Below are 20,840 nucleotides of genomic sequence, written 5' to 3'. Positions count from 1 at the left end.
ACGTTAAAAAAAATTAATGTAATAGTTTTTATAAACTAAAACAATTTTAATATTAATTAATACCCCGGGTGTATTCATTTTGAATTTTACATCATATCCAAGCTAACAAACATAAATAAAAAGTAATTTTTTAGCCAACTAATTCATAAATTTAAAACGAATGTTTGGATTTTCATTAATAGTTCAGTTTGTCTTGTTTGTATGTACCATACAAGAATACAAAGTATCTTGACTAATAGCTAGTTTCATACAAAAAAAATCCCTGGATGGTTGGGGGCTTGGGCTATTAAAGCATTTTGTTATATAAACACCGTGAATTTACTTAAATTCTCACACATTTAAAAATGTTAAAATTTTATCTAACCTCCTAAGATATTTACATTAACATTCTGTTCATTAATAAATAGTTACGTGAGAGACTGTTGCACTTCTAGTCTTTACTAAGTGTCTCAGATTTAATTAAATAACAACAAACCTTTTTACAGTTTCTTCTTGACTAGGCACTAACAAAATATATTTTTTTAACTTATTTAGTACATGTAAAACGATCAAATATTATTATTTTTTTAATTATATTCAATGCTACCCTAAATTTTTGATAGTCTAGTAACTATTTTCAGAAACATTTAGTAACTAATATTTTGGTTTTTAAATGTGATAATTGTTGGAGAAATTATAGTCTTAACTAAATCAAAAAAACTTTTTCTCTTTAAATTTTTTTAAACTATATTGACATAAAGCATAAATCGTTTGATAGGACAACTGAATAAAAATAAAGTTTTGAATTTAATTTCCTTTTTTTAAAATCATATGACACAGAAATATCAAATATGTAGGCCTACCACCACTTAAAGAAGAAATTGAAAAGGTTATGGAAGTGAGATCGTTTGAGAGTGTGCAGATTGTAAACAGTTCCACTCCAGTATTAATAGTCCGGTCAAAATAGACATAAAAATAGTGATCAAATAACATCAATTCCGACAGAGCTGAATTTTCGTAGAGACGTTGGGTACACCAGTAGAAATAAAGTGCTAAAAGTCCCCATAGATCCCATGTGTGCTAAAAATGTTATTCAAGGTCAAAAGTCAAAATTTTCGTTTTTTTTTTCTTCTCAAAAACGGCAAGTTTTTTTTTTCAAAAATATAGTCTAGAAAAAATTGTAGATTAGAAAATTATCTACAAAAATGGTGCTAATAATTTTTTTCCTAAGAACCACCATTCCTAAGATATCGTCATTCTAAAAGTTTAAGGAGTTAGATTCTACATGATATCCACACAAATGCCAAGTAAATACGTAGTTAGGCACTTAATATAAGTAAAAATGCCTATTTGTGTTTCTTATATGAATAAAATATACAATTCTAAGATTATATACTCAATATAAACTGTCCCTTAGCCAGTCCTTTCTATCCTCAAGAATTTAATTGATTGCGCTAAAGTATTTAGACATTGACTCTCCTACTCAAACGATAATCACAAAAGGAATTCGCTTTCTCCTTGCTGTTTATAAAGCCCCCCCCCCCCCCCCCCAAAAAAAAAATTAACTTTTGTAAAAAATACACGGAACAAGAAACAAGTACAACTACCTGGTCTTCCTCCAACATCGGCTTCTGCTCATCAACACTTGTATCGAGTATACTATCAAGTTCAGACATGTCTAGGCAATCAACTGAACCCCGAAGACTGGGGTTGGAAATCAATAGATAATAGGCTTACTTTGGAACCGATTCAATCTATACTCCCACCTGCTCCGGAAAAACTCCTAAACACTATTTTTTGCAATTGCAAAAAAGCTTGTAGTGCTAAATGTGGCTGTAGAAGAGTAGGGTTGTTGTGTCACCAGCGTGCACTAATTGCCAAGGCCAGTCTTGCTCGAATGTTCAATTTAATCCAATATACGAAGATTCATGTGATATAGATGAAGAGACAGCTGATTCATCTTAAGTTGAACAATTTCTGAACATCCAGCAAGAAGAAGAGGAAGGAGAATAAATGGAAGAAGACATGAATGTTGAAGTTGAATTTGAAGAATATGAATTAGATAGAATATTAACAGAAATCAGAACTACAATTTAAATCAATCCCTTATATCAATATCAAAATTAGTAATCATCATGCAGTAAATACAGTATTTTCCCATAAAACTCCGTCATAACAGATCATGGAGTAGGCCTACCGCGGAAACCACGTTAAAAAAAACGCGCCAAGTACACTACCTCACAGGCGGCGTGGAAATGTGTGCATGTAGTGTAGAATATAACTCAACTTTAAGAAAGGCGATATCTTAGGAATGGTGATTCTTAGGAAGAAAATTTATTAGGACCCTTTTTGTATAAGTATAATTATATAATCTATAATTTTTGTCTGGGCTATATGTTTGATAAAACGTACCGTTTTTGAGAAAAATCCATAAAACAGAAAGTTTTGACCTTTGACCTTGAATAATTTTTTTAGCACACATGTGATCTATGGGGAATTTTGGCTCTTTATTTCTACTGGTGTACCCAAGGTCTCTACCAATATTCAGCTCTTTTGGAATTTTTGTTATTTGAAATGAATATTTTGACCGAACTATAAATGCTGAGCTGGAAGGTGGCGCACACCCTTAATCCCCCGCCGTAATCAATAAACAGTGAGTTGGGCCCTGTGGCCGGCACCCCCGTTGACCTACAAGACCTGGGGCCAGTGTCCAGGCGTGGCTTACAAAAGGGCATTACTGACACCGCGCCGAGACCCAGCGAGAAAGAGAGAGAGAGAGAGAGAGAGAGAGAGAGAGAGAGAGAGAGAGAGAGAGAGAGAGGAGAGTCGTGGGTTTCTCAACCGGAGGAATCGCAGCTCGGCCCACGCGGCCAAGGAAAACATTTCAAATAAAATGTTCGAAGAGTGTAATTACGAGCCTGGAAAAAAAAATTACGAGGACTCATTTTGGCGATATACCGCGTTCGGGGACAATAAATTTATGCGACGCCACTCCGAAGGTTTGCTGGTTTGGTTCCCGGTAAACACAAAGGCTGAGTCATGTGCGGAGAACCGGTTAGCGCGGGGCAAGGCATATTATTACAGTTATTTCCGCTACCAGGCCGAATGGAACACTGAGTCGTTTACAAAGTGACACGCTCCGTTCGCAGTGCGACCGCATTTGGAGGACAACATTTCTCCAACTGCGACAACAGCCAACAAACTATGCCTTTTTGCTTACAGATCAGACCTACAACTCTAGCTGGTTACCGCATTAAATCTCCCAACATGTGAAGGCGTGTTCTTTAATTGGAGGTGAAAAAAGATTTACTCCACGTCTTGCGAAATGAAATACATCCGTCTTTGTGCAACAGTGCTCTGATGATCACTTGTCAAAAAAACGTTCGAGACAAGAGAAATATGGCCCATTTTAGGCAGTACGTCCCGTAATAGGTAGTTATTTTAATTTTACGTTTAACAAATAGACGTTACACTTCTTGACGTACTTAGCGCGGTCGAACTACAAGAAAAACTAAAAAAAATGTAGGTTATATATTTTTTTGCAAAATTATCTCGAAAAGTGAAATTTTAACATCTTTGTGCAATATAGATAAGGAGAACCAAATTGAATAAATGAAATTATATTTAAAAAATCACGCTTTACTGTATGATCTAAATATATAAAATAAACTTTAAATTTAAGTAATTCGTTCAACAGCAACATAATGGAGTACAACTCTGTAAAACATAAATTTTTAATAAGTTGAACCTAATAATCAAGTAATAAACTAAACAATTAATTTTAATGGAAAAAAGGCGTGCGGTACTAGATATTTAGTTGTCTTAGATGTTATATTACTAATGTTTATTCGTTAGGATAGAGTCATTATACAAATAAAAAAAGAGAGCACCTCACGCTTTTATTTCATTTAAAGTTAATTCTTTCATTTACAACTTGATTCTTATTTTAAAATTATTACAAAATTACGTTATACAGAGTTTTATAACTGAAGCTGTTGAACAAATTACTTAAATTTAAAGTTTATTTTAATCTTTTTAGTTCATACAACATAGCAAACGTGATATTTTTTGTTTTTTAATATACTTTAATTTTTATTTTTTTTACATATTGAATTAAATTTTGACGTGACAACGTCTAATAAATCGATGAACGCTGGCTGCACTAACAAAAAAGGGTCCCGTTGCACACATTGTCTCGTTATGCTGTGTCCCGTTATGCTCATTGTACGCTTGCGCCGCATCTATCTCTCTTCCACTCGAATGGAACAACCATCGATTTGACTTTATCGAGGCACATTAAACTTGAAACACTCCCATTCGTTTCCTACTTTTCCTATCATCGTCCTATCCTTAACAGAATAACACAGATTGGAAGAAGTTAAATAGCAAACATGTATAAAAGTTGCAGTTAAAATAATCTGATCGTTAAAGTAATAAAAATATTTGAATTAATAAGTGCAAATAAAAGTAAATTTATCAATTAAATTGTAGATTTCATTTCACTCCTTCTTTGTATCCCTACAAAATGGTGATGATTCAATAAAAATGATTCAGTTTTATTCACAAAAGAATGCAATCATTTCATCAATGTTTTGTTATGACGTTGTCACGTTAAACTATCGTCCGTAAACAGACTTTACAGACAACAAATTTTTTATATTAAGGGGGATAGAACCTCTTTGCCTGCATTTTTGTTTTCAAAGCTTTCCTTAATGAGGATAGCATTTCTCAACATGTCCGGGGTGGGGAGTGTTACACCCTGATCTCGTTCCCTTAAAACAACGGTATCTTCGGTTGTATAGTTTTCCTATACTTATCTGTCAAAATTACGAAATTTCATATTTTCTATGGTACAAATATACAAAAACAAGGAAACGTTAAAAAAAATTAATGTAATAGTTTTTATAAACTAAAACAATTTTAATATTAATTAATACCCCGGGTGTATTCATTTTGAATTTTACATCATATCCAAGCTAACAAACATAAATAAAAAGTAATTTTTTAGCCAACTAATTCATAAATTTAAAACGAATGTTTGGATTTTCATTAATAGTTCAGTTTGTCTTGTTTGTATGTACCATACAAGAATACAAAGTATCTTGACTAATAGCTAGTTTCATACAAAAAAAATCCCTGGATGGTTGGGGGCTTGGGCTATTAAAGCATTTTGTTATATAAACACCGTGAATTTACTTAAATTCTCACACATTTAAAAATGTTAAAATTTTATCTAACCTCCTAAAATATTTACATTATTATTCTGTTCATTAATAAATAGTTACGTGAGAGACTGTTGCACTTCTAGTCTTTACTAAGTGTCTCAGATTTAATTAAATAACAACAAACCTTTTTACAGTTTCTTCTTGACTAGGCACTAACAAAATATATTTTTTTAACTTATTTAGTACATGTAAAACGATCAAATATTATTATTTTTTTAATTATATTCAATGCTACCCTAAATTTTTGATAGTCTAGTAACTATTTTCAGAAACATTTAGTAACTAATATTTTGGTTTTTAAATGTGATAATTGTTGGAGAAATTATAGTCTTAACTAAATCAAAAAAACTTTTTCTCTTTAAATTTTTTTAAACTATATTGACATAAAGCATAAATCGTTTGATAGGACAACTGAATAAAAATAAAGTTTTGAATTTAATTTCCTTTTTTTAAAATCATATGACACAGAAATATCAAATATGTAGGCCTACCACCACTTAAAGAAGAAATTGAAAAGGTTATGGAAGTGAGATCGTTTGAGAGTGTGCAGATTGTAAACAGTTCCACTCCAGTATTAATAGTCCGGTCAAAATAGACATAAAAATAGTGATCAAATAACATCAATTCCGACAGAGCTGAATTTTCGTAGAGACGTTGGGTACACCAGTAGAAATAAAGTGCTAAAAGTCCCCATAGATCCCATGTGTGCTAAAAATGTTATTCAAGGTCAAAAGTCAAAATTTTCGTTTTTTTTTTCTTCTCAAAAACGGCAAGTTTTTTTTTTCAAAAATATAGCCTAGAAAAAATTGTAGATTAGAAAATTATCTACAAAAATGGTGCTAATAATTTTTTTCCTAAGAACCACCATTCCTAAGATATCGTCATTCTAAAAGTTTAAGGAGTTAGATTCTACATGATATCCACACAAATGCCAAGTAAATACGTAGTTAGGCACTTAATATAAGTAAAAATGCCTATTTGTGTTTCTTATATGAATAAAATATACAATTCTAAGATTATATACTCAATATAAACTGTCCCTTAGCCAGTCCTTTCTATCCTCAAGAATTTAATTGATTGCGCTAAAGTATTTAGACATTGACTCTCCTACTCAAACGATAATCACAAAAGGAATTCGCTTTCTCCTTGCTGTTTATAAAGCCCCCCCCCCCCCAAAAAAAAATTAACTTTTGTAAAAAATACACGGAACAAGAAACAAGTACAACTACCTGGTCTTCCTCCAACATCGGCTTCTGCTCATCAACACTTGTATCGAGTATACTATCAAGTTCAGACATGTCTAGGCAATCAACTGAACCCCGAAGACTGGGGTTGGAAATCAATAGATAATAGGCTTACTTTGGAACCGATTCAATCTATACTCCCACCTGCTCCGGAAAAACTCCTAAACACTATTTTTTGCAATTGCAAAAAAGCTTGTAGTGCTAAATGTGGCTGTAGAAGAGTAGGGTTGTTGTGTCACCAGCGTGCACTAATTGCCAAGGCCAGTCTTGCTCGAATGTTCAATTTAATCCAATATACGAAGATTCATGTGATATAGATGAAGAGACAGCTGATTCATCTTAAGTTGAACAATTTCTGAACATCCAGCAAGAAGAAGAGGAAGGAGAATAAATGGAAGAAGACATGAATGTTGAAGTTGAATTTGAAGAATATGAATTAGATAGAATATTAACAGAAATCAGAACTACAATTTAAATCAATCCCTTATATCAATATCAAAATTAGTAATCATCATGCAGTAAATACAGTATTTTCCCATAAAACTCCGTCATAACAGATCATGGAGTAGGCCTACCGCGGAAACCACGTTAAAAAAAACGCGCCAAGTACACTACCTCACAGGCGGCGTGGAAATGTGTGCATGTAGTGTAGAATATAACTCAACTTTAAGAAAGGCGATATCTTAGGAATGGTGATTCTTAGGAAGAAAATTTATTAGGACCCTTTTTGTATAAGTATAATTATATAATCTATAATTTTTGTCTGGGCTATATGTTTGATAAAACGTACCGTTTTTGAGAAAAATCCATAAAACAGAAAGTTTTGACCTTTGACCTTGAATAATTTTTTTAGCACACATGTGATCTATGGGGAATTTTGGCTCTTTATTTCTACTGGTGTACCCAAGGTCTCTACCAATATTCAGCTCTTTTGGAATTTTTGTTATTTGAAATGAATATTTTGACCGAACTATAAATGCTGAGCTGGAAGGTGGCGCACACCCTTAATCCCCCGCCGTAATCAATAAACAGTGAGTTGGGCCCTGTGGCCGGCACCCCCGTTGACCTACAAGACCTGGGGCCAGTGTCCAGGCGTGGCTTACAAAAGGGCATTACTGACACCGCGCCGAGACCCAGCGAGAAAGAGAGAGAGAGAGAGAGAGAGAGAGAGAGAGGAGAGTCGTGGGTTTCTCAACCGGAGGAATCGCAGCTCGGCCCACGCGGCCAAGGAAAACATTTCAAATAAAATGTTCGAAGAGTGTAATTACGAGCCTGGAAAAAAAAATTACGAGGACTCATTTTGGCGATATACCGCGTTCGGGGACAATAAATTTATGCGACGCCACTCCGAAGGTTTGCTGGTTTGGTTCCCGGTAAACACAAAGGCTGAGTCATGTGCGGAGAACCGGTTAGCGCGGGGCAAGGCATATTATTACAGTTATTTCCGCTACCAGGCCGAATGGAACACTGAGTCTTTTACAAAGTGACACGCTCCGTTCGCAGTGCGACCGCATTTGGAGGACAACATTTCTCCAACTGCGACAACAGCCAACAAACTATGCCTTTTTGCTTACAGATCAGACCTACAACTCTAGCTGGTTACCGCATTAAATCTCCCAACATGTGAAGGCGTGTTCTTTAATTGGAGGTGAAAAAAGATTTACTCCACGTCTTGCGAAATGAAATACATCCGTCTTTGTGCAACAGTGCTCTGATGATCACTTGTCAAAAAAACGTTCGAGACAAGAGAAATATGGCCCATTTTAGGCAGTACGTCCCGTAATAGGTAGTTATTTTAATTTTACGTTTAACAAATAGACGTTACACTTCTTGACGTACTTAGCGCGGTCGAACTACAAGAAAAACTAAAAAAAATGTAGGTTATATATTTTTTTGCAAAATTATCTCGAAAAGTGAAATTTTAACATCTTTGTGCAATATAGATAAGGAGAACCAAATTGAATAAATGAAATTATATTTAAAAAATCACGCTTTACTGTATGAACTAAATATATAAAATAAACTTTAAATTTAAGTAATTCGTTCAACAGCAACATAATGGAGTACAACTCTGTAAAACATAAATTTTTAATAAGTTGAACCTAATAATCAAGTAATAAACTAAACAATTAATTTTAATGGAAAAAAGGCGTGCGGTACTAGATATTTAGTTGTCTTAGATGTTATATTACTAATGTTTATTCGTTAGGATAGAGTCATTATACAAATAAAAAAAGAGAGCACCTCACGCTTTTATTTCATTTAAAGTTAATTCTTTCATTTACAACTTGATTCTTATTTTAAAATTATTACAAAATTACGTTATACAGAGTTTTATAACTGAAGCTGTTGAACAAATTACTTAAATTTAAAGTTTATTTTAATCTTTTTAGTTCATACAACATAGCAAACGTGATATTTTTTGTTTTTTAATATACTTTAATTTTTATTTTTTTTACATATTGAATTAAATTTTGACGTGACAACGTCTAATAAATCGATGAACGCTGGCTGCACTAACAAAAAAGGGTCCCGTTGCACACATTGTCTCGTTATGCTGTGTCCCGTTATGCTCATTGTACGCTTGCGCCGCATCTATCTCTCTTCCACTCGAATGGAACAACCATCGATTTGACTTTATCGAGGCACATTAAACTTGAAACACTCCCATTCGTTTCCTACTTTTCCTATCATCGTCCTATCCTTAACAGAATAACACAGATTGGAAGAAGTTAAATAGCAAACATGTATAAAAGTTGCAGTTAAAATAATCTGATCGTTAAAGTAATAAAAATATTTGAATTAATAAGTGCAAATAAAAGTAAATTTATCAATTAAATTGTAGATTTCATTTCACTCCTTCTTTGTATGCATACAAAATGGTGATGATTCAATAAAAATGATTCAGTTTTATTCACAAAAGAATGCAATCATTTCATCAATGTTTTGTTATGACGTTGTCACGTTAAACTATCGTCCGTAAACCGATACAGACAACCAATTTTTTTTTATTAATTTCTCGAAATGCAATAAAATATATTTTTCAAAGTCCCGAAAATGTCTGTGTCAATTGACCTAGAGAGCCAACCACCGAGGCTGCCCGGAGGTGACTGCAGACCGGGAGCACGTCAGAATCAACGTACTCCAATTTTCCTGACTTTCGAAAAATCGGTGGCAAAAGACCTTCACCTAACGAATTCAGAGCAAATTTTACATCATGTCCCGGACTTTAAAGATTTGATTACATAGTTAGTTACAAATGAAGCTAATTAAACCATGTTGAAAACTGATAATTTTTGGGTTTAAGGGCAATGCTGGTGAGTATTGCGTGGTATGTTTCACATTTCTTTCAGAAAAAAATATATCTATTACAATTTAACTTTTTTAAATCATAAAAAAGATTGAAAATTTAAAATGGCTAGCGTGAATGAAGTTTTATTACTGAAAGAAATTAAACCATATCATGTAGTAGCCAGTAAAAATTGACATTGAACCTAAAGAGTTACATTTTGTATTCCATTTCATTCTCCTTATCCATGCTTTACAAAAACCTTAAAAATGACATCTATTTATGCAAAAAGTATGCGATGTATATTCTCATTTCGTGAAAGTTCAACCACTCAATTGTATGAAGGTTTAACCGTGTGTAACGTAAATATAAAATAATAACCTGGAACATACGTCCTTAAGACTTATCACTAAAGACTAGAAAATTTCACGGGTGTTATTTTCCACAAGACGCTAAAATCCAAACCGATACCATTCAACTGCTTCAACAACTGACCCGTATTACGCGTGGCCTCTGAGAAGTATCGAACCACAAGAAATCTATTTGAGCGATCAATCACGTGAGTAGCCAATGAATAGCTGACATTTTCCCGAGAATTCAGAAAACTGTGTAGTCTATTCTAGAGGTAATTGAACCAGCGAATTTTTTTTCAAATTCCTACTTATCGCTATGTATACATACAAGTAAGGTCATTAATTTCTCGTGAAAATATTTTGAGATTATCTGAGAGACAAAACACTGCAGCTTCATCTGTGTTTCGTGATGGTTTGAGTTTCTTTCGGGTTTAAATTTACTGTTAGAACGCGAAATCACAAAAATTTAGCGTGGAAAAGCATACATGTCCTGAATGACCTTGTCAAATAAGGCAATTGTTTGATCATGGAGAAGGTCTCCAATATCAAGGAAGAGATCTTACTGTTCTCAAATTAACGTTCAAATTTTTTTGCGAAAATTACATGGCCCTACATATAACTCTGTAAAAGCGATATTCAAGAATATTTCACTACCACGCAGAGTAGTTATATAAACTTTTATCTTATCAAAACGTTCTTGATTTTACATCTGATATTTTCCGCTTCAAACATTTTAAGGTTTGCATCTGAACAGACGGTACAACAGTCTAGACCCGTCTCTTGGACACTGAGAGAAAGTTTGTTTGCCTCAACCAAATATTTGTTTGTATATGGCGAAATAAATATATTTTGTTAATTCAAACAAATATTTTGTAGTAGGAAAGATTCTAATGAACCTGTAACGTGTGTATCTGCATACACTTGCAAAGTATTGTACCCCTGACTTTTCACGGCATACCACCTGCAACACAGTGAGCTGGGCAGGCTTCCCCGAATGGACGAGACTATTCTTCTTCCAGCTCGTCTGGGAAACCTGCAAGTATAAAAGGGCATGCGCCCAGACTATCGATAAGCAGATCAACTGGGACATCCAGCGAGCAGGCTGCTTCGCTGCTCCGACACCGCTCGCCGGCCTACACCGTCAATCGCCGCGGAGTTGCTGCCGCCCGAGGACCGACAAGACAACGACTGGGTGAGACCTCTCCGAGTTGTAACCCAGGATATAGACAGTTCAAGTGGAAGCGTCGCTGAAGTAAGCAAAAAATCTTTCATGACGAACATTAACTAAAAACGACGGTTCAGCCACAAGGGAAAAGAGGGCGGGCATTAGCAAACTCCGTGAGGGCCGAGCGAGCGGAAGTATTGACACAATCACGACACTATCAGGACACTATCGCGACCAGATCGCTACACAGTTTGGACTCTAACTCTACCGCCGGTAACGAAGAATCGTAGCCCCAAGAGACAGTGAACAAGATAACGAACTTACGCGTTACTACGGGAATGGGGTGAGAGCTTCACAGGGTACCGGGGGAAGAGTGACGAAAACCTACCTATAAACATTGACAGCGTTACAGGACTAGTTGCGTGTATATATTTGTAACCTCTGGTATTAACTATCTGTATTTACATTACGTGTGACATTGAGTAATATTGAGATTAGGTATGTTCCTTGTAACTTTGTAAATGGTATAGCCTTAGTAGTTGAAATTGACGGCGTTTTTATCGTCAGCTGTGACGGGTGCACGGCTCACCACAATTAAGGGTATTTTTTTGTTTTGTTTTAATTGTTCAGGAATCGAGCACGTAGCGTTAATTCGTGCGTTTTGTGTTCTAGTGGGAACTTACCACAGCAGTTCGTCTCCACGACAACCCGACTTGTTTAAGTGTTATGTCAGTTTGAGAATCAATGCAATTCCTTTTGGTGTTATTAATTTTGTCAATAAATTGTTATTGGATCGAATTTAACTTAGCTACTAATTTCATAACCACCCGCAAACGTCCCTTTTCTTCCTGGTTAGGGTTTTCCTATGTCCTTAGTAAAACCCGCGACAAACTAACCAAAATTATTTTGTCAACTCAACTGTATATTTGGTTAGGTGTAACAAATCAATTTTGTTACTTACCAATTTTGGTTAAGCTAACAAAATATTTTGTTACAACAAGTAAATATTTGTTTCGCTACATATAAACAAATATTTGTTTGATTCACAGAAACCTTTTTCTCTGTGGATCCTGGGTTGAAGCCACGGCCTTGGAAATGCTGGCGTGCGAATGTCCTTGGATACGGCTGCAGCCATGCATGCCGAAAAGACGGTATCGCCATCACTTTACGGACGGGGCATAGACCCATTGCATCCCAGAAGTAGCTGGTTACTCTAAGCACATAACCTATCTCTAGATTCAGGGGGGCAGAAATCTGTACACTTAATTTTTTTTTTGTAAATATAATACACATATTCACGTATCATTTACAGATATTGGTAAATGTGTACATTTACATGAACACACCTGTATCGCTACAAAATTAGTGTTCACAGTCATGCTGGGTTCGGATTCTTACCCAGGCATTTATTCTTTGTGTTGTTCCAGTACCTCCAATAGTTGAAGTTATCTGTAAACCGTTACCTGAATAGCTTCCCAGTATGATAAAACTAAATAAAGTAAAAAAAAAAATACTTTTTGATTAATTTTTCCATGGTTTAAAAATTCCTCGAATAAAACATCAATTAAAATATAATATTATGCAACAATTTTCTTAACACATAATTAGGATTATCTCGAAAAACGTACTTCAAATATGCAAAAATTAACTATAGCTATGTATTGTACAAAAATAAGACAATCTTTCTTGTGGTATTAAAATTATTTCATAGCAACTTGTTTCCAAAACACATAATTATTTTTAAGAGTACGTTTTCCGGTAGGAGGAGGGATGCAGCGGTTTTACTTTATTATTTCCGTTTTACAATTAGGATTTTGAAGAGCAAGCGGAACAACGTAGAGTTACGCCTATTGATCTGTGTGTACTTATGCATGAAAACTAATCTATAAACAAACTAAATGAATAGGTACCTATATACTATGGCAAGAGACCGGAAAAATTCGCGGATTCATTTTGCGATAGGCAGAAATTCAAACTTGTGTACAATTCTGCTGGTTCTGCTATTGGCTCGCAGTTTAACTGGAGCTCTCTGGGCCAATGAGAGACTATGGCCCAAAAAGCGTCGAATCACAAGCTACCCAGTGGAGACGCCTCACAATTTAGTACCCAATGAACACGCGTGTTTACTTGAGAAATGCAGAGGATAATGGAGGCTATCCTAGAGGTCATTGAATCAGCGAATTTTTCCGGTCCCTAACTATGGCAGGTAGATTTTGCTACAGACTTTAATGAACTCGAAGTAAGCTACAGATTAAATAGCAACCACTGTTCACAGATTATAACTACCCAGATTGTTAACATTAAGTATTATTATTTGTATAACATGCTTTTTATAAAAATAATCTTAAATTTTTTACCATATTTTATTTGTTCATTTTTAAAGACATTAAATTAGTTACTATTTAAAATTTTATCAAATGTGTAGTCATACCGACGAAAAATTAATGTAATGCTGAACGCCATTTTAATTTCACGAAGAAACTATTTGTAGCAGTTTGTCTCTATTAATAACAATGCATTTCGTAAACTTGTGTGCTATGCTGAAAAAAGAAGTGGAAAAAATGTATGTAAAGTATATTGTTGCAAATAAGATTGAAAACAAAATAGCTACTTTTAAATACGACGCCTTAGAAATTAAAATATATAGATCTATTTATTTAGCAGATTCTCTTGGAGAAATGCAAATGGAAAATATCTTTCCAAAGTTATCATTTCAAATTTGAATTTACATAATACAATGTTTATCCCTGTTTAAACATTTATAACATTACAAAGTGGCGTCTAAACATTTTAAGCTCAATACTTAATATCTGGCAACAGCGCACACTTAAGCCAGAACAGCACTAACGACAGAAATCCTGAATTGGAAAGAGAGAGAAAATACCCATTGAATTTCACTCTGCAAACTATAGTTGGGGCCTCGCTTTTCTCTCAAAAAGAGAGCTGCATCACTGTAGATATTTTTTATTTGTAAATGGAATGGAAATTTGCATGTAACATAACAAATAATTTTAAATTGTACATTTACGTAAAACAAACTGTATCACCACTCAATAATGTTCACAGTAATACTGGATTCGTATTGTTGCATGAGGTAGTTATGCTTTAAGTTGTTCCAGTAGCTACATTAGCTAAAGTTATTTGGAAACCGTTCCCTAAATAGCTTTACAGTATTTACTGCACCATTTAATAAACATTAAATAACAAAATAGTGACCAAATTTTTGAATAATTTGTTATCTTTCCCAAGGTTTAAAATATGCGTGCTTGTATAAAACGTAAATTAAAAAATTGAACAATGTATAAGTTTTTGAAAGCGAACTATGCAATAATTAGTAATGTTTTCAAATAGGTATTTTTAGTATGCAAAAATAACCTTTACACTGTGATGTACAAATTTACAATATATTTAGGCCTATACTTTAATTTTTTTTAACTATTTTGCGTCATTATGCTTGACTGCTTAGTCCCATAAAAACTAAAAAAAAAAAATTTTGTGGGACGTTAAAAGTTATGTAGGTTTTGCTACGTACTCGAGTGAACTTGAAGAATGTTCCACGATGCTTGACTGCTTGGTCCCATACGAACTGAATGAATGTATTTAGTGGGACGTTAAACGTCACGAAGTATTAGCTACGTACATCAGTAAACTTGAAGGAAGTTCCACGATGCTTGACTGCTTAGTTCCATACCAACATAAGGATGTTAAACGTTATGTAGATGTAGCTACGCACTTGAATGAACTTGAAGGATGTTTGGGAAGTCTATGTTTCACAGACGAGAGAGCCGAAACCCGAAGTTACTCGAAGGTCATGCTTTTTTTCCGTATCTTTAATGTAGCTATCCTAACCAAATCAACCGTCCACAATGTTTTAAATTATTTATAAACCTAACCTACATGACCATTAGTATACTTTTATCAACACCACCATATTTATTTACAATGAACAAAAAAACCGAAGATGCACGTTCGGGCGTTTGGCTGTCTCGTCTGTGAAAAGAAGGCTTCCCAAGGATTGTTATGCGATGCTTGACTGCTTAGTCCCGCACCAGCTGAAGGTCGTTATGACACGTGGTTTGAGCTGCGCCCCTGAGAGGACTCGTGCTGGCGCCGCGAGGCCCGGGCCTGGCGTGGAGCCTCAATGGCCCGCGCCGCCGGTGGGCGTGGCGACGCCCTCCGCCCTATGCTTCATCCCGCGGTCACGTGGTGGGACTATCTGCGGCCTGCATCGCGCCAGCCAGCGCGCGGCGCGGCGCATCTGATACGGCGAGCTGCCCGCGCCCGGACCGACCTAATTACACGTCTCCGGAGGTGTCTCTGCGCCGGCCTCGCTTCTCCGCCAGATAACAAACAAACAAACAAACCGGCGCCCGGCCGGCCGGTGCCCTCGACCATTGTCTCCGTCCAAGGCTAATACTTTCCACTGGTGTTTGATCCGGCGGCGTTAGTCTATACTAGTCACTATCTGCAGACATCGTCTCAGTTTGTCTGGAGAAGTGCTTTAGATCGTGTGACTTTTTACTCCATTTCTTTTACGCGTAAATAATGCAAAAACTTAAATTTTATAATCGTTAATTGTGCATTTAGGTTCTGTTTTTTTTACATGAGATTTTTCGATGGAGCGGAATTGCGATGTACAAAGTATTTTTTTTCTCCTGCAACTAAAAATTTACCGTTAATCTTTTTTTAGATTAGGTACCTTTAAAATCTGTACTGTACTAAAACTGTATAACCGTCGTGTCTTTACATTGAAAGTATTTCGCAAAATCTGATTGCGCGCAATGTAAGGTGTGTAACAGAATACAAAAGAACTATTTCTAAAAACTTTGTCTGTCTGTTTCAATACTTAATCTCCAAAACTACTAAACAAACTTTCATGATGTTTTCACAGGTAACTTGGGCTTAGTTAAGGGTAACATAGAGGCTTTATTTCATCAAAATAGGCACACACAAAAAATAAATATTAATTTAATGTTTTAGAGGTGTATTCTCAGCTAAGTACAGTTCGTAGAAAAGTCAAAAGATAGAGCTTCAATAATACGTTTTTAAAAGGCGCTCACAGAAGATTCCGGATATTTACCTCAGTGGCACAATCATCATGGCGTAGTACATCAAAGAACCAAAAGATAGCGCTGTTATTTATTTTACCTTAGTGAAAAAAAGCATGTTCGTATGTTTGCGTCAGTGACAGAATAAATGTTATTTATCTATGTTCGCCACACGTTCAAACAGTAAGGTCTAGCAACTTCCTTTCCATATCTTTGGCAAAACCCATCCGCTTAGTGCAGCTCGCGGCTGCTAGCGAACTAAATGCGCTAATAACAGTTAGTTTAGAACTTCCATAGATCGCGTTGCCTTGCATTTGCAACGCGCTATGGTTTGGTGCTTCCGTCAAGGGAAGCCTAAGCTTAGTCTTCTCGTCCGTCAAGCATTGCTTTCCCACAAAATGAAGCTGAAGATGGGCGTCCCCGTTGTGCTGAACGTAGCTTTGTTGCACCGAGATTGTGCAATCAATGGGAATTTAAAATAAAAAAATTTCCCGTTTTCTTAAGTCCTACAGACTTGAACTCGATAATGATGTTCCAGGCAACGCCGGGTTGTTCAGCTAGTAATGTAATACAGTTTTAAGCTTTGTTTAGGTTACAACTTAAAAATATATTTTATATTGTTCAAAAAGTAGGCTAGATAGGTTTAAGTTGGCTGGGAAAATTTTAATTGTTGAAAAATATCTTTGAAGGATAAATAATATTAAGTGGTAATAATACAATAAATCAATTATCCGAGTAGTAGACCAGTTGCATGTTGAAATACTTTTACATTTCCTTACTGTTGCTGCTGTTACTGCTGCAATATTTTTTTGTAGTTTTGGTTTGTTTTAAAACAAAGCATGACTTCCATTTTGTAGCATTTCCAAATTGTTTTCTGAATATTTGATAATTGCGAATGTTAAATTCAATTAAACTGCATTTATTAGGGTATCCTCTTCTTTTAAAAAGTATACGAATTAACGTGCGCATATTTGTAAAAATAAATTAATCAAATTTATAACCAAATATCCAAATTGCAAAAATATACAGTTGCATTCAAAAGACCATCCAGCAAACCTGGTCAATGTGGTAAATAGTCTGTACCACAATTACTTTGAAATGTTTCTTTCTTTTGTCAATCAAACAGGTGACTCCAAGTATTTCATGATTCGTCCGGATTCGATTTGAGGAAGTCAATTCCTGGGAGCCGAGGTATTTACACAATGTGCTTGACTTCAGAATAGATTGCAATGGCTCTGATAAAGATGTTTTAGTCTGCCAGCAGTTCTGGGAAAAATTGGAAATGCTCTTTTCTGGTTTCAGGAGTGAACTCTTAAGTGTTCCTTTACTTTGAAAAGACACATAGTTTGACTCGAAATCCCTATAACCTGGGTTTAAATCCTGGTTCAGCCATCACGTGGGTTTATATAGTTGTCCAAATATCATTCGAAGCAAATGCCGCTATGGTTACTTTCAAAGGCCATTCCATATTCCTTACAAAATCTCCCTGACTTGTACCGCATATGTACGTCTCTAAAGAACAGGGGATTATGGTAAGCCTTTAAGGAATTTAGGCACGCTGTGGCAGAAATTATCTTAAGCTGACTGCGCGTTAGTGAGAAATTACTAAACGCTGTGTGTGGACTAAAGAGAAATTACGATACGCCCTCCTGCCCTGGCACTTCTCTAAACAAGTTTCGCCTTGTGCTATCGTCTGCTCTGACGGCCATGTTGCATGACGTATTGGCTGCTATATTAATTCTAATAATCATGGGTAGGCACTGCTAGTGTTGACTGCATGTGTCGACCATGATGGATTATGTCCCAGACGGTTACAAGTTTCTCTTCTGGGAACCATACTAAACACATCAATTTTTATGTCGAGAAATATCCAGTGTCGTATGCTAAGGCGTTACTCTGGGCTTATCATTTTCGTCGGGGAGTGCAATAGCGATATCATCTGTAAAACTAAAAGGCTGAGCTTTGTAACAGATTACAAATGGTACTCTAGTATTTTGATGTGGTTATTCTGGTGGGGGTCGGCGGCCATCTTAGATTTGCGTCGTCTTTTATGGGCCACCACATTGTTGTAAACTTATATCATAAAAAGTTACAGAAATATTTATAAAATGTTATCAGTGCAGTGGTTTGGTTTCAAACCGTTAGAAGCTGTTTCATTTAATAAGTTTGGAAGTCAGAGTACTTATGGCCAGTTGCACCATTCTGCTCTTCGATTCGCGATCCAATGATCATCGCCCAAGAATGATCTAACGATAATTCCACTGAAAGTTTCGCCAACACATTCTGGGACTAGGCGAACTTCGCTCACGTGAACCGAAGTCCGTGTGTTTTCAATCTGAGGAAACAGGTGGTAGCAGTGTCGCAAGAATGTTAGGCGCGTTTATATTGGTGGGCTGGATCAATATGGAGTCGCGCTGCAAACGATTGTGCCCTGGTTGATGCTGTCGCCACAAGATATCAGATAATTTTTTCATTGTCATGGTCATATAAATATAGGTCTGGCAACTTCCTATCATTTGCCTTGGCTTATCTAGTTTGTTTATTGTAGCTCGCGGTGACTTGCCAACCAATGGCGCTAGTTGCAGTTGAACCCATTGTTTACATTATGTTAAATGGTCATATCGTATATAATATGAAATTATGCCTAATTCCGTCTAAATTATTGAATATTTTCACAGGTTAGTATTTTTTTCATTTGTTAGGGTGCTTGGTAAATGTATAATCTGTATCATTGCCTTAAAATCTTTCCGCGTTGTCAGTTAGCGTGAAGTGGTGGAAAAGAATGCCTCGCTCTTGAATCACGCCTGGTTGTAATGAAGGTTACTGCTCAAAACCATCCAGGTTTTTTTTTTGTTTTTCTGCGTGCCTAAGGGCCCGGTTAAATAAAACACCAGGAAAATTAAGTTTAAATCCTAGTTACATTAAAAAGAATAACATGATCTTTAAAAATTACATTTGAAAGAATGATACATGCTTAAAGCTTAAAATGTATAGCAAACGAATAGATTTGATTTAAATACGCAGTTAATATCTAAAAAAATTCTTTTTTTAATGGGAGAGCCAAGTTTTTTTTGGGATCCATATTCTCAACACTCCAATATTTTAACTTACAATTATGACAAAGTTACAAGTTATTTCTATACATTTAACCCTTGCAAAGCTCCCAAATAAATTAAAAATCCTAAACTGTTACCGACTTTTAAAACTAAACCGAGTTTTAAAAATGTACCCACTTCTATACGAAACTTCTATAACCACTATGTTAAAACTGGGTTGAACTACTGGCCTACTAGTTGTCACACCTCTCTGCATGGCCGTGGTCACTCTTTTGATTTTTTGTTACAAATGAAAACCAATACTGGTATTTAAAAGCTGTTGCTAAACAAAACCGTCTGAAAGCCTATATATAGAGACCTGTAAAATTCGCGATTTCAAATCCCTAAAGGATATACTCCATGATCCTCTACGCATTCGTGCAAATTACATCTGCTGATTGGTTCCGACTTGTAACACCTGTTGACTGGAATGATCGTGATTCGCTAATTCTTCTGTTAAATATTTTTCATTGGTCCAGAGTCCTTCAGATAAACTGTGGCCCAATCACTGAAGCTGCAAGAAAGGCGAAATGAACCCGCGAATTTTTCAGGTCTCTACCTATGCTGTATCAGTGCCCATAGCGTGCGCTTGTGTTCTTCCACGAACTGCCGGCCGCTCGCTGAAGTAAGCTGGACTCCACGAGGATTCTTACCTTTTGAGGTTGTTCCTGGAAAACACTTTTATGAAGACGCGGCAAGGAGGCGGAGGTGTGAAAGTGTTTCCCTTTGACAAACACACGGCGCCCGCATGAAACACGGTCCCAACACTAGCCGTGTGTTCTAACAAGAGACTGACAAGCAGGTAACCGTAACTATGATTATATTCATGAAATATTTCCCTCATTTCCATACTAAACACGTATTATTTTGCCGTTAGTACGGCCAGGACAACCTAATGTTTATAAGGCGTGGTTGCTTTTATGCCTAAAGGAAAAACATAGACAGCCGTCTCTTCGGATTTTTCGCCGTATATTTCCTGATTTGCAAGCGTGTTAATAATTTAAACTACATTTATTTTTATTTTCATACTGGTAAAAATCCCAGATGATTATTATTATAAACTTCGACTATTAAAATGATTCCAATCATTGGTAATTAAAAATCTGAATTACACAACTTACTTTTTTTACTTTTATACTGTAATGCTTATTAATTCACAGATTTTTACCACTTGAGGATTTTATTGCAACGTTCTTATATGTTTTGTTTCGATTTAAATTATTAAAATTGAAAAAAAAAAACAGTCTATTAATAAAACACTCTCACTGTAACATTTGTATGGAACAACAACTTACCTGTTGTTTTATTACAAATTCCGTGTAAACAATCACTGTAATTTAAAGACAACACCCCAATCTGGCCAGCAATTTAAATATACAACAGTACAAAGAAAAACTGAAAAACTGAATATATAATAAGTATTTGAACCATAACCTGTGTTC

The sequence above is a fragment of the Bacillus rossius genome, chromosome 16, assembly GCF_032445375.1.
Source record: "Bacillus rossius redtenbacheri isolate Brsri chromosome 16, Brsri_v3, whole genome shotgun sequence".
NCBI classification, from domain to species: Eukaryota; Metazoa; Arthropoda; class Insecta; order Phasmatodea; family Bacillidae; genus Bacillus; species Bacillus rossius.
This window is presented reverse-complemented; position numbering follows the sequence as displayed.